The sequence below is a fragment of the Pinus tabuliformis genome, chromosome 2_1 (assembly GCF_031772625.1).
Source record: "Pinus tabuliformis cultivar Carrire ecotype Pingquan chromosome 2_1, CPIR1, whole genome shotgun sequence".
NCBI lineage: Eukaryota > Viridiplantae > Streptophyta > Pinopsida > Pinales > Pinaceae > Pinus > Pinus tabuliformis.
In genome coordinates this window covers 985,548,909-985,561,793 of record NC_142299.1, presented here as the reverse complement: position 1 = coordinate 985,561,793, position 12,885 = coordinate 985,548,909, and positions in this window count along the sequence as shown.

The window sequence follows — 12,885 nt, the reverse complement described above, 5'->3', positions numbered from 1 at the left end:
ATCTGATGAGATTGGCTTGTATGGTATGTGTTTTATGTTAATCCTTACTTGTTATGAGATTAAATCATTTAGCTCAGATATAATGATTGTTGAATTTATCTCTATTATGGGAATGACAGATTTTCTTATGCATGTTGCATTCTAGTGTGAAGTTAACTGTAGAAGCATGTTCAGTGGGTAACAGTTCTAGGACCCATTCATGGTAGAATTTACATGTGAAAATTATTCATAAATAGATTACCTGTGTTAATGTTTTTTCTTATGAGAATGATTGTAGTTTTATATATGTGACTCCTTTTACATTCAAGAGTAGAGTTAATAGCGGAAGCATAGTATGTAGTTGTAAATTAATATCCATTAGTGCTTGCGAGAGTTATTTCAAAGTTTTGATGGTTGCATGTCATGATTCGTTTCCCTTTCTCCAAGTTGAGATTAAGCTTAAGGGCTAATCTAAAGAGTGTGAAATATGGTTCATTATCTTGTTGGTATTCAGTAGTTATGCATGTAATGATTGGTTAACGCCACTTGTGAGTCCATTGAAATTTAACTATAAATAAAAGAATTTTTTAATTAATGGAGACTAGTAGCTATTTTTTCAAGGTAGGCCCAAAGAGGTACGTTATAATCTGTATTATATAAAGTTACATTTTTAGTACCTACTGCTTAGTTTAAATATAGCCAAATTAAACTAAAAAAGAATACAGATTTGTTGATGGATAGATGGATAAACTAGAAATGGTACCAACATTTTTGTAACGTTTAATTTTTCAATGAATTATATTTGCCAAAGTGAAAAGTTGGAAAAAAATTAAGTTGGAAATCTCCATTTTCTGCAATAGAAACATTATGATAACCATTGCTTAGAGGGTGATTTGATGCACCAGATAAGGCACTAGCTTCCAATGGAAAAGGCAAACAGTACAACTATAGTAAAGATAATAATCAAATGAAAATCACAAAAGGCCCACACAATTTCCAACATAAACAATATGAGTTCGTGTTGAAAAAACATGCAAAAGATAATAAAAAAAATCTGAGGAAATAGATGATTGAAAATTCTGCAATTAAAACCCTACTATACCATACTTGCCAGCTACTAAAACACATTTTCCAGTAAAAAAATTATGCATAATTTCACCATTGTATAATGAAAAAGATGGCTAGAAAAATATGCAATCAACCCATGTTTGTCCCATGAAATTTCTAATGTCTACAATGTCATCTTTGGAATAAGAGTTATAAATAAAACAAACTACTTTGAAGACAGATCACTACACAAAACCACTAAAATAAAATATTGACATAAACATGATGATCACAATTAATCTATGGCTAACTCTAGAAAATGGAGAGAAGCATACTGAAACTTATTGGAAAAAATAAAATAAATTGGAAAAAATAAAATGAAAGTGTTTTAGAGAAACTAAACACCTTGAGCATGCAACTCCACGATATATATCACGGACGTATGTATCTTGTGCATATAAACTTTGATGTTTTTGCTGAGACCGCTTTTTCTTCTCGGCCCAAGTGTTTCGGGCGTTATTACATGTAAACAATGGGCTGTTTATCCTCTTATGGAGGCCCACGTTTTCATACAGTCGGAGTATTGTATTTGGTGACGGTTACAGGCAGAGAATCTGCCGAGGTTTTTTGGTTTTCTTTGTAAAAAGAACAGAACTGTTCCCACTCTCAGGGGATATGGACTTTTGGTTTGTCTTTGGACAGTTTCAGAGAAGAGATACTTTTCTCTGGTTCAGCTGAGGGGTTTCTCCTCACTGCAACTGAATGCGTTAGCATCTGCTTGTAACTTTTTATCTATTTCATATATAAAAAGTTCACTTTTTTCTTCGGAAAAAACTTCACTATATATATATATATATATATATAATATTGGAAGAAAGAAAAAAAAAAAAAAAAAAAAACAACCAAAATTGGTAAATATCTTCTCCTTAAGTTTTCAAAGGCAATAAAAAAGTTGGAACTCAAGCACTGGACTTCAAATCTGAATCTGTTTACATTTCCAGAACCTGAGCTAATATTTTGACCTACGTTTAAGCCAATACTAGCGCTACAACGACCAAATCACAGTTTCCACATGCTCTCCACTTCATAAAAGTGCATGTTTTCACAAACTTCTTGGCATTTGAGGTAATTCTAGCAAAGTTCTTGATATTTCCGCTTCACTTTTGAGGATCTAGCCAGTAATATTTTCATTTAATGCGTCTCAGAAAAGAAAAAACATAAAACATCAAAGGCTATCGTTTTATTTATAGACACAAATATTTAAAGAAGTTGCCTAACCAAGCTATGATACTTTCACAAAAACCATTAGATCAGATTTACATATTTTCAGTTGTAATCCTGGTTGATATATTCCGACCAACTAAGATTTCAATCAAAGAATTTTTTTAAAACCTGACATTTCTAATATTTTTTAAAATTAAAATCGTTAAGCGTTCTGTTCATGAGAAAGAGAGTTGCTAGACACAAGTCTCAAAGGGTGTTAAAAGATATCGAAGTTGAAAAATCCCATTACAGTAAACGATACAGAAAGCTCAGTTGAATAAATTTATGAAAGAATATCCTCATATTTAAAAACAACTATAGTAATTTTCAGTTATGTCAATGAAGATGAGAATGCTTCACCATGTGATGAAGATGGGAAATGCTAAATCATTTTCCCTTGAACAAAAATAATAAATTTCCAAAAAAAAAAACGAGTTTATATAAACATTGGAGAGGAAACCACAATTGTCAAAGTATTTGAAGAACCTATTAAAAAACAAACATTTTTGAATATATGCAGCATACAATGTACTAATGACAAAAATGATAATTGATCCATGGTAAAAATAAATCAGGGTCTTGCAGATCTACGAGTGACTCAATTAATTCTAAAAAGTAGAAACCTTTAACGACGCAAAGTATCAACACATGGTTGGAAAATTGTTTCAAGGAAAAATAAAAATATGACAGAGATTCAATGAATGGAAAAGAAAACTTTAAGACAATGTCTCAAGGCGCGAGCTAGATTCAAAACTTTAAGAGACATGATGTTTATGGAATATTTTTTATATGTGCCTACAGGTAACAATATTAACATGTTGCCTTTGTTGTTAGACTGAATTCGCACAGTAGTTAGGTCTCTTTAAGTTATTAAACAGGCACCTAATACAATGAAAAAATTGTTTCTTTTATTGCCTTTGCTGCCCATCAGACTCCTTTTCCATTCACACAATAATTGGATTTGATCACGGCTTTCATCAGTAATACAAGTTATTAAAAAAAGCACTCATAATAAGACTTTAACCATTCACTTTACAAATAAATAAATTTAAATAAAAAAAATTGAATTCACAATATTGAACTATGGATAAGCGACATAAATTTTTGGTCAAAGACAAAGGAATACGCTGTCAAAGGCAAAACTGAATGCATGGTCAAGATTAAGCGTTCAATTTTGAATATGTAGCTAGGATTACCCATTCAGTTTTGCCTTTGACTACATATTACTTTGTATTTGACCAAAAAGTTTTGTCCCTGGTTCATAGTTTAACATTATAAATTCAAATTTTGTTATTTTTTATTATTATTTAAATTTATTTATTTGTAAGGTGATTGGTTAAAGTCTTATTATGGGTCTTGTTTAGTGACTTCCATCACCAACCAAAACTGTGATCAACTCCAACTGTTGCGCAAATCCAAAAAAATCCAACTACTAGCAAACCCACGAAAAAAAATTCTCATTGGGTGCCTATTTAATAACTTAAAAATACCCAACTATTGTGCGAGCGGAAGATGAATTAGACCTATAGGAAAGGAAACAATCTTTCATTGTTGAATTAGACCTATAGAAAAGGAAACAATTTTCCATTGTTACCTGCAGTCTCATACATGTAATTTTCCATAAACATCATGTCTATGAAAGCTTTGGATCTAGCTCACGCCTTGAGACATTGCCTTTAAAGTTTTATTTTTCCTTTCATTGAATCTTTGTCATATTTTTATTTTCCCCTGAAACAGTTTTTCATGCATGTGATGATACTTTGTGTCGTTAAAGGTTTCTACTTTTCAAAATTTATTTATTTTCCATGCTTCTACAAGTTTTAAATTAATTGAGTCACTGGTAAATCTGCAAGGCCCTGATTTATTTTTGCCATGGATAAATTATTATTTTTGTCATTAGGACATTGTATGTTGTGGATATTCAGAAATATTTGTTTTTTATATGTTCTTTATGTTAGAATTTAACAATGATTCTATATGCGGAATAAACTCAAAGAATCATTAAAACTTAATGTCCAGGGATATGAATTACCTCCAGCCATTGGTGAAACTCTTGATGCAACTTCTTTCTGAAAAACCACGCTCCAGCTATCCAAGCAAAAAGAAAAGAATGCAGAAATTCTGAAGGCACTTCCAAGCTCTGCTATCTCAGCTAGATGGTGTGAAAAACTGAAGGGGATTGAGATACAAGCTTGGGGACCAAACAGATGAATTTATAGCCAAGCTTCCATCAAGCTTCTGATAGCTATGTGTCAGATGTCCCACAGATCAAGGCAGAGAACTCCGGATGGAGTAATGGACCACTTCAGTAGCTCCCAACAATAAATTTATTAACTGCAGTTGATTTCCTTAACTTAAGGAAACTACTGCAGTTGGTTTCCATAAGTTAAGGAAAGACTGCAGTTGGCTTCCACAATTGTAGGCAGCAGTTGGTAAAGAACTTAATGGAGCTTAACATTCTCCCACTTGGTCCATACTTCCAAACTTAATGTCTCAACTTAAAAACCATTGATAATCTGTATTAAGTAATAGATACATGAATCATGGCGATAAGTCCTCTATTAACGAGTATTATCTTCCATGTATTACTATGTATTTATTCTTATTATTATTTATGTGGCAACAATTTCTTAATGAATAAACCTTATGTTTATTCTTGGTCCTTCTTAAATGAATTTTCTCAAATCAACTTAAGGTGCACATAAATATGAGAAAAAACATCACAATAATTAAGAATTTCATTAAAATAACATTGTCCATACAATGAGAAACTACATAATGGAACCAAGTCCCATATTCAATACATGATCCTTGAATTTAAACGGTGGCATGCCCTTGGTCAAAGGATCAGCGATCATTAACTCAGTGCTGACATGCTCAATGACCACTTTCTTTTCTTTAACACGTTCCCTTATAGCTAAATACTTAATGTCGATGTTTTTATTTCGCCTCCCACTTTTATTGTTTTTAGCCATAAAACCAACAGCTGAATTATCACAATATATTCTCAATGGCTTAGAGATAGAATCCATAATTCTAAGCCCAGAAATGAAACTCTTAAGCCATACACCATGTAAAGTAGCCTCAAAACAGGAGACGAACTCGGCTTCCATAGTGGAAGTGGCAATCAAGGTCTGCTTGGCACTCCTCCATGATACAGCTCCACCGGCCATCATAAAAATGTAACCTGATGTTTATTTACGTGAATCAACACATCCAGCAAAGTCAGAATCTGAGTAGCCAATTACTTCCAAAGTGATCCGTCCGTCTATCATAAGCATGTAGTCTTTGGTCCCTTGAAGGTACCTCATTACTTTCTTTGCAGCTCTCCAGTGGTCTAAACCTGGATCACTCTGATATCGTCCCAACATTCCCACAACAAATGCAATGTCAGGTCTTGTGCAAACTTGAGCATACATTAGGCTTCCGACAGCAGAAGCATATGGAATGTTCTTCATTTGTTCCCTTTCAAGGTCGTTCTTCGGGCATTGGTTCAAATTGAACCTATCACCCTTCACAATGGGAGCTACACTTGGTGAACAATCCTTCATCCGAAATCTCTCTAAAATTTTATTAATATAGGTTTCCTGTGACAGACCCAAGATGCCTCGAAATCTGTCTCTATGGATCTTAATGCCAATGACATAAGATGCCTCACCCATATCCTTCATATCAAAATTTTTAGAGAGGAATTGTTTCACCTCATGTAGCAAACCCTTATCATTGGTTGCTAGCAAAATGTCATCCACATATAAAACAAGAAAACAAATTTTACTCCCACTAACCTTCAGGTATATACATTGATCCATAATGTTTTCTACAAAACCAAAAGAAGAAATTATATTATGGAATTTCAAATACCATTGGCGGGATGCTTGTTTTAAACCATATAATGACTTCTTAAGCTTGCAAACCAATTGTTCACCATCACTAGAGGGGAATCCTTCAGGTTGTTTCATGTAAACCTCCTCCTCTAGATCTCCATTAAGAAAAGTCGTTTTCACATCCATTTGTTGCAACTCCAAGTCAAAATGGGCTACTAATGCCATAATAATGCGCAAGGAATCTTTCTTAGATACAGGAGAAAAGGTCTCCGTGTAGTCGATTCCTTCTTTCTGAGTGAATCCCTTAGCAACAAGTCTTGCCTTGTATCTCTCAATGTTGCCCAATGAGTCTTTCTTTGTCTTAAAGACCCATTTACATCCAATGGCTTTTGCACCATTAGGCAACTCAACAAGATCCCAGACTTCGTTACTCTTTATGGAATTCATCTCTTCTTTCATGGCATTGTACCATAGTTCTGATTCTTTGCAACTCATGGCTTGTGAAAATGACTCGGGATCATTTTTGGCTCCAATGTTGTAGTCAGATTCTTGTAGATACACAACATAATCATTAGGAATTGTTGATCTCTTTGGTCTAGTAGATCTTCTTAATGTTGTACCATCATCTTCCTGAGAAGTATGTGGTTCAACTTGTTGTTTAAAAGTTCTTGGCAACTCTTGAACTCCTTGATCTACTGGAATATCATCAGCAGCTTGTGGAACTTCAACAATTGGTTGTTCAACACCAGTTTGTACTTGAGGGGTGCTATGAAAAATAACTAATCTATCACTTGAAGTGGAAGGTTGAGATTCTGAATGATCCTCCTCAGAAACTATGTTTCTGGTTTGATCGCTCCCACTGATCAAGTCATTTTCAAGAAACTTAGCATTTCTTGATTCCACAATCCTAGTGCTGTGAGATGGACAATAAAATCTGTAACCTTTAGACCTTTCAGCATATCCAATGAAATACCCACTAATGGTCCTGGGTCCAGCTTCTTCTCTTGTGGATTATAAATTCTCACTTTAGACGGGCATCCCCAAACGTGCATATGTCGCAAACTCGATTTCCAACCTTTCCATAATTCAAATGGCGTTTTAGGAACCGCCTTGGTTGGAACTCGGTTTAATATATACACTGCCGTCTTAAGTGCTTCAGTCCACAAGGATTTAGGAAGATTGGAGCTGCTAAGCATACTCCGCACCATGTCCAATAATGTTCGATTTCTTCTTTCTGCTACACCATTCTGGTCGGTTGAACCAGGCATGGTGTATTGGGCAACAATCCCATGCTCTTGAAGAAATTTAGCAAATGGCCTAGGTGCTTGTCCATCCTCTGTGTATCTACCATAATATTCTCCACCTCTATCTGATCTCACGATCTTAATTTGCTTGCCGCATTGTTTCTCTACTTCAGCCTTAAAGATCTTAAAGGCATCTAATGCTTCACTCTTTTTATGAAGCATGTAGAGATATATATATCGTGAGTAATCATCTATAAAAGAGATGAAGTATCTCTGACCATGTGAGTCCATGTCTGGACTACATATATCAGTATGTATGATCTCTAATATGTCCGAACTCCTATTGACACCTTTCTTTGACTTGTTGGTCTGCTTTCCCTTTATGCAGTCCACACAAGTCTCAAAATCAGTAAAATCCAGAGTATTAAGTACCCCTTCATTTACCAATCTTTTAATTCTTTCTATGGAGATATGACCTAGTCTCCAGTGCCATAATTTAGAAGAATCTTCATTAATAACACATCTTTTAGTGCCAGTGTGAACATGCATTGAATCATAAGTGACATTGTTTTGTAAATTAATGCAGTAAAGACCATTAGACAAAATACCATTCCCAACATAATCAGATTTATAGAATAGACTGAAAGATTTTTCTGAAAAGTTTAAGGAATATCCAAAAGGTACAAGCCTTGAAACTGAAATCAAGTTTCTAGAAAAACTTGGAACATAGAAGGTCTTTTCTAATTCTAAAACAAAGCCACTACTTAAAGTTAAATAACATGTTCCTATAGCTTCCACATGTGAGCCCATCTTGTTTCCTGATAAGATGCTTTGCTCACTTCCCACTGGCTTCCTTAGGTTTTGCAAACCCTGCAAGGAATTTGAAATGTGAATTGTTGATCCAGAATCAATCCACCATGTGTTAATATTAACGTTAACCATATTAGATTCATAACAAACAAATGAGATTAAATTACCTTTGTCCGCAAGCCATTTCTGAAATTTGGCGCATTCCTTCTTCATGTGTCCCTTCTTTTTACAGAAAAAACACTTGGAATCCTTCTTGATATCGGCTTGGGGAGGTACTTTACCTTTCCCTTTCCGATTGGCTTGAGATTTTCCCTTTCCACGCGTTGCCAGCATTGCACTCTCTCCCAGTTCCATCACCAGTCTCTCTTCCTCTTGAACACACATGGTCATGAGTTCATTAATTGACCATTTATCTTTATGTGTGTTGTATGAGATTTTGAAAGGTCCATATTGGTGCGGAAGGGTGTTCAGGATGTAGTGCACTAGGAAGGACTCCGATATATCAACCTCGAGTTTCTTCAATTGAGCCATAGTGTCCCTCATCTGCATGATGTGCTCGCGCACACCTTTCACACTGGTGAGCCTTAGGGATGAGAACTTCATGATTAGGGTGCTTGCTAGTGCCTTGTCTGAAGTGACGAATTGATCATCAATGGCCTTTAACAAGTCTCAGACCTTTTCATGCTGATCAACGGAACCACGAATACCAGCTGAAATTTTAGTCTTAATGAACATCATGCTTAGACGATTGGATCGCTCCCATCGTTCATAAAGCGTGATGTCTGCTGCAGTGCTGGTATTAGTGAGTGCCGATGGTTCATCTTTCCTAATAGCATAATCTATGTCCATCCACCCTAAATGAAGGAGAATCCTCTCCTTCCAAACCTTATAGTTATCTCCCTTAAGTTCGGGAATGTCACAACGAATTTCAGAGAAATTTGCAGGTTGTACTACTGCATTTAAAAAATCACATGCTTATGTTAAAATTGAGGCTTAATAAACTTTCATGTTTTACCAATGTAAATCATGCTCAAAAATTGAATCTAATGACATAAAAATTGCTTGTGGGCTAAATTTTCATTTCAAACAGATTCAATAAAACTTTATGATAAAACTTATTAATTCATAACTCCTGTGTGTAGGTTATGAAATTTTATCCTAATTAATTACATAAATATAATAAAAATTCCTGTGGGATAAAATTTATTATATTCAGTGTAATTAATTAGGATAACATCAGTGTAATTACGTTTGAAAAATTATAAGCGTATTTCATAAGGTGATTTTTTGAGAGTATGCTTTTAGTAGAAGCTTAATGTTTTTAATATTCTATTAATGTAATTCATCTGTTTGGTCCCCAAGCTTGTATCTCAATCCCCTTCAGTTTTTCACACCATCTAGCTGAGATAGCAGAGCTTGGAAGTGCCTTCAGAATTTCTGCATTCTTTTTTTTTGCTTGGATAGCTGGAGCGTGGTTTTTCAGAAAGAAGTTGCATCAAGAGTTTCACCAATGGCTGGAGGTAATTCATATCCCTGGACATTAAGTTTTAATGATTCTTTGAGTTTATTCCGCATATAGAATCATTGTTAAAGTTTTGGTCTCCTTTCTAATATTTATATAGGCCCTAAAAAAAATTTGGAAATTTATTATTCTTGTTCAAAGAAAAATGATTTAGCATTTCCCATCTTCATCACATGGTGAAGCATTCTTATCTTCATTCATGTAGTTGAATTACTTTAGATGCTTTTATATATTAGGATATTCTTTCAGAAATTTATTCATCTGAGCTTTCTGTATCGTTTGTCGTAATGGGGTTTTTCAACCTCGATATATTTTAACACCTTTTGAGACTTATCTTGTGTGTCACAGCTCTTTTTATCAGGATCAAACCATTGAACGATTTTAATTTTAAAAAATATTAAAAATGTCATGTTTAGAATAAATTCTATGATTGAACTCTCAGTTATGAAACTTATTGGTTCATTTTTGTTCTAGTTAATCAGAATACATCGTTGAGGATTACAACTGAAAATATGTAAATTAGATCTAATGGGTTATGCGAAAGTACCGTAGGTTGCTTAGACAACTTCTTTAAATCTTGATGTCTATAAATAAAACGCGGCTTTTGATGTTTTATATTTTTCTTTTCTGAGACACATTAAGTGAAAACATTACCAGTGATATTTTGATAGAATTGCCTCAAATGTCAAGGAGTTTGTTAAAACATGCACTTTTCTGAAGTGGAGAGGAGTTGGTTAAAACATGCACTTTTCTGAAGTGGAGAGCATGTGGAAACTGTGATTTGGTCATTATAGCGTTGACTGGTATTGGCTTAAATGTAGGTTAAAATCTTAGCTCAAGTTCTTGAAATGTAAACGGACTTAGATTTGAAATTTGGTACTTTAGCTCTAATTTCTTTATTGCCTTTGAAACTTCAGCATCTAATATTTATAAATTGTGTGTGAGATAGAGATATTTATAAATGGCATGTCATGTTGCATACTCAATGTGCTCAGTTTCTTTATAACATTTCTATTTTATTTCTTTCAATAAGTTTTAGCATGCATTTCTCCAATTTCTAGAGTTAGCGATAAAATAATTGTGATCAGCGTGTTTATGTTAATATTTTATTTTAGTGGTTTTGTATAATGATATGATTTTAAAGTAGTTTTTTATTATTATAGAAAATTGTAGTTTTCATTTGAAAGATGGCATTGTGGACATTGGAAATTTCATGGAACAACTATGGGTTAATTGTATGTTTTTTTAGTCATCTTCTTCATTATACATTGGTGAAATTATGCAGAATCTTTCAACTGGAAAATGTGTTTTATTAGTTTGAAATTATATGGTATAACATGGTTTTAATTGCATAAATTCCAACTATCTATTTCCTCAAATACTTCTCATCTTTTGTATGTACTTGCAGCTGGAAATCATATTTTTTTATGTATGGGACCTTTTCGAATTACCTTTGTTTTTTATCTTTACTATAATTGCATTGTTTGCCTTTGTCATTGGGGGCTAGTGCCTTATTTGGTGCATCAAATCACTCGCTATGTAATGATTACCATAATGTTTCTATTGCAGAGAATGGAGATTTCCAACTTATTTTTCCAACTTTTCACTTTGGCAAATACAATTGGTTGAAAATTTAAAACATTACAAAAATGGTGGTACCATTTCTAGTTTATCCATTTATCCATCAGAAAATCTTTATTGTTTTTTACTTTAATTTGACTATATTTAAACTAAGCGGCAGGTACTAATACCGATTGTGGTTATCTGTCTAACCAAGTTGGTTAGAAGTCCAATTTTGCAATTCAGCTAGGGTTCATCTTATTTCAATGCACAAAATGCCACCATGGACAAGTTCCTATTGAAGAATATTTTCATTGTAGTGTTTGTGCATCCAAATACGATGCGCCATAAAAACAATAATGACAACATTTTATCTGGAAGTGGAATGAACTAGCGACAACTTCTCAAGAATCAAAATATCAGTTACTTTCCGATACTTTCTAACTTATGCATATTTACATTTTCTACAGAGGATATCCTTTGGATAATACATTAGCTTTCAAGGATCAAAATATCAGTTACTTTGCACCCAACAAGTGATTGTATAAGTAACCTAAGTAATTAATTGTTCTCAGATGTAGTATTAGGTTATTTTCTTATGCAAATAAGCATGATTATCTTATTGAGTATTGAAGCACTTTATGTTTTTCCTTTGAACATATTGAACAATTTGATATTTAGTTCTTGAAGGTGGTGGTATTAGTAAAAGAGTTGTCATATGCATTAAGGATTCAAGCATCAAGATAACAATTACTTTGCACCCAACAAGCGATTATATAAGCAACATTAGTAATTAATTGTTCTCTCATATGCATTAGTAAAGATAATGGAATATAAACTATCAATGAAATATTTATGTCTTTATTGTTTTGTACTTTACTTTATCTATATTTAGACCAAGCATTAGGAACCAACTACAATGTAGCATCACTTAAGCATGTCTTTATTAAAATATTTTATTTATTAACATCAAGTAAGCATAAAAGAACTAAGATAATAAATAATAAATGCATCAAAGATTATTGCATTCTTTTGCCTAGATGCAATTGTCTTGTTGTTGCAAGATGAGGTATATGCAATTTTAGTTCTTTATTGTTGTTTACGTTAATTCAGTTATATTTAAACTTAGCGGCATGTACTAGCTACTAGGTATTACCCTTATATTCTTGTTATAATTGCACCTTGCGCTTGTACATTGTCCATCACACTTATTGAAGCTTTTATCTATACCAAAAAGGACCCCAAAAAAATAAAATTCATAAAGAAGTTTATAGAGCAACAAACCATTAGGAGGATGAGGTGGGTCTCTGTAATATTTCCCAAGAATGAACTATGGCCTCCTCTTTCTCTTCTTCTTGCGACAACATGTAAAAAAAATCAAACACTAACTAGAACAACGCCAATAATGGCAGTAGTCGAAAAGCAGTTGTGACTGTTGCTAGATCCTGTAGAGGATGGTGAATTAGATCTAGTTGACGTCTTCGTTGGTGGTGGAGAGGATGATTAGGTGGTAAGTGGTGGTGGTGAATGAGAGGACGATGAGGGTGGTGGTGGAGAAGTGGTAGATGAGTGTTGAAGAATCTAGGGAAATTAGTGTTAATGTGATTCTTCTTAGCATGATAACTATTTGAGAGGT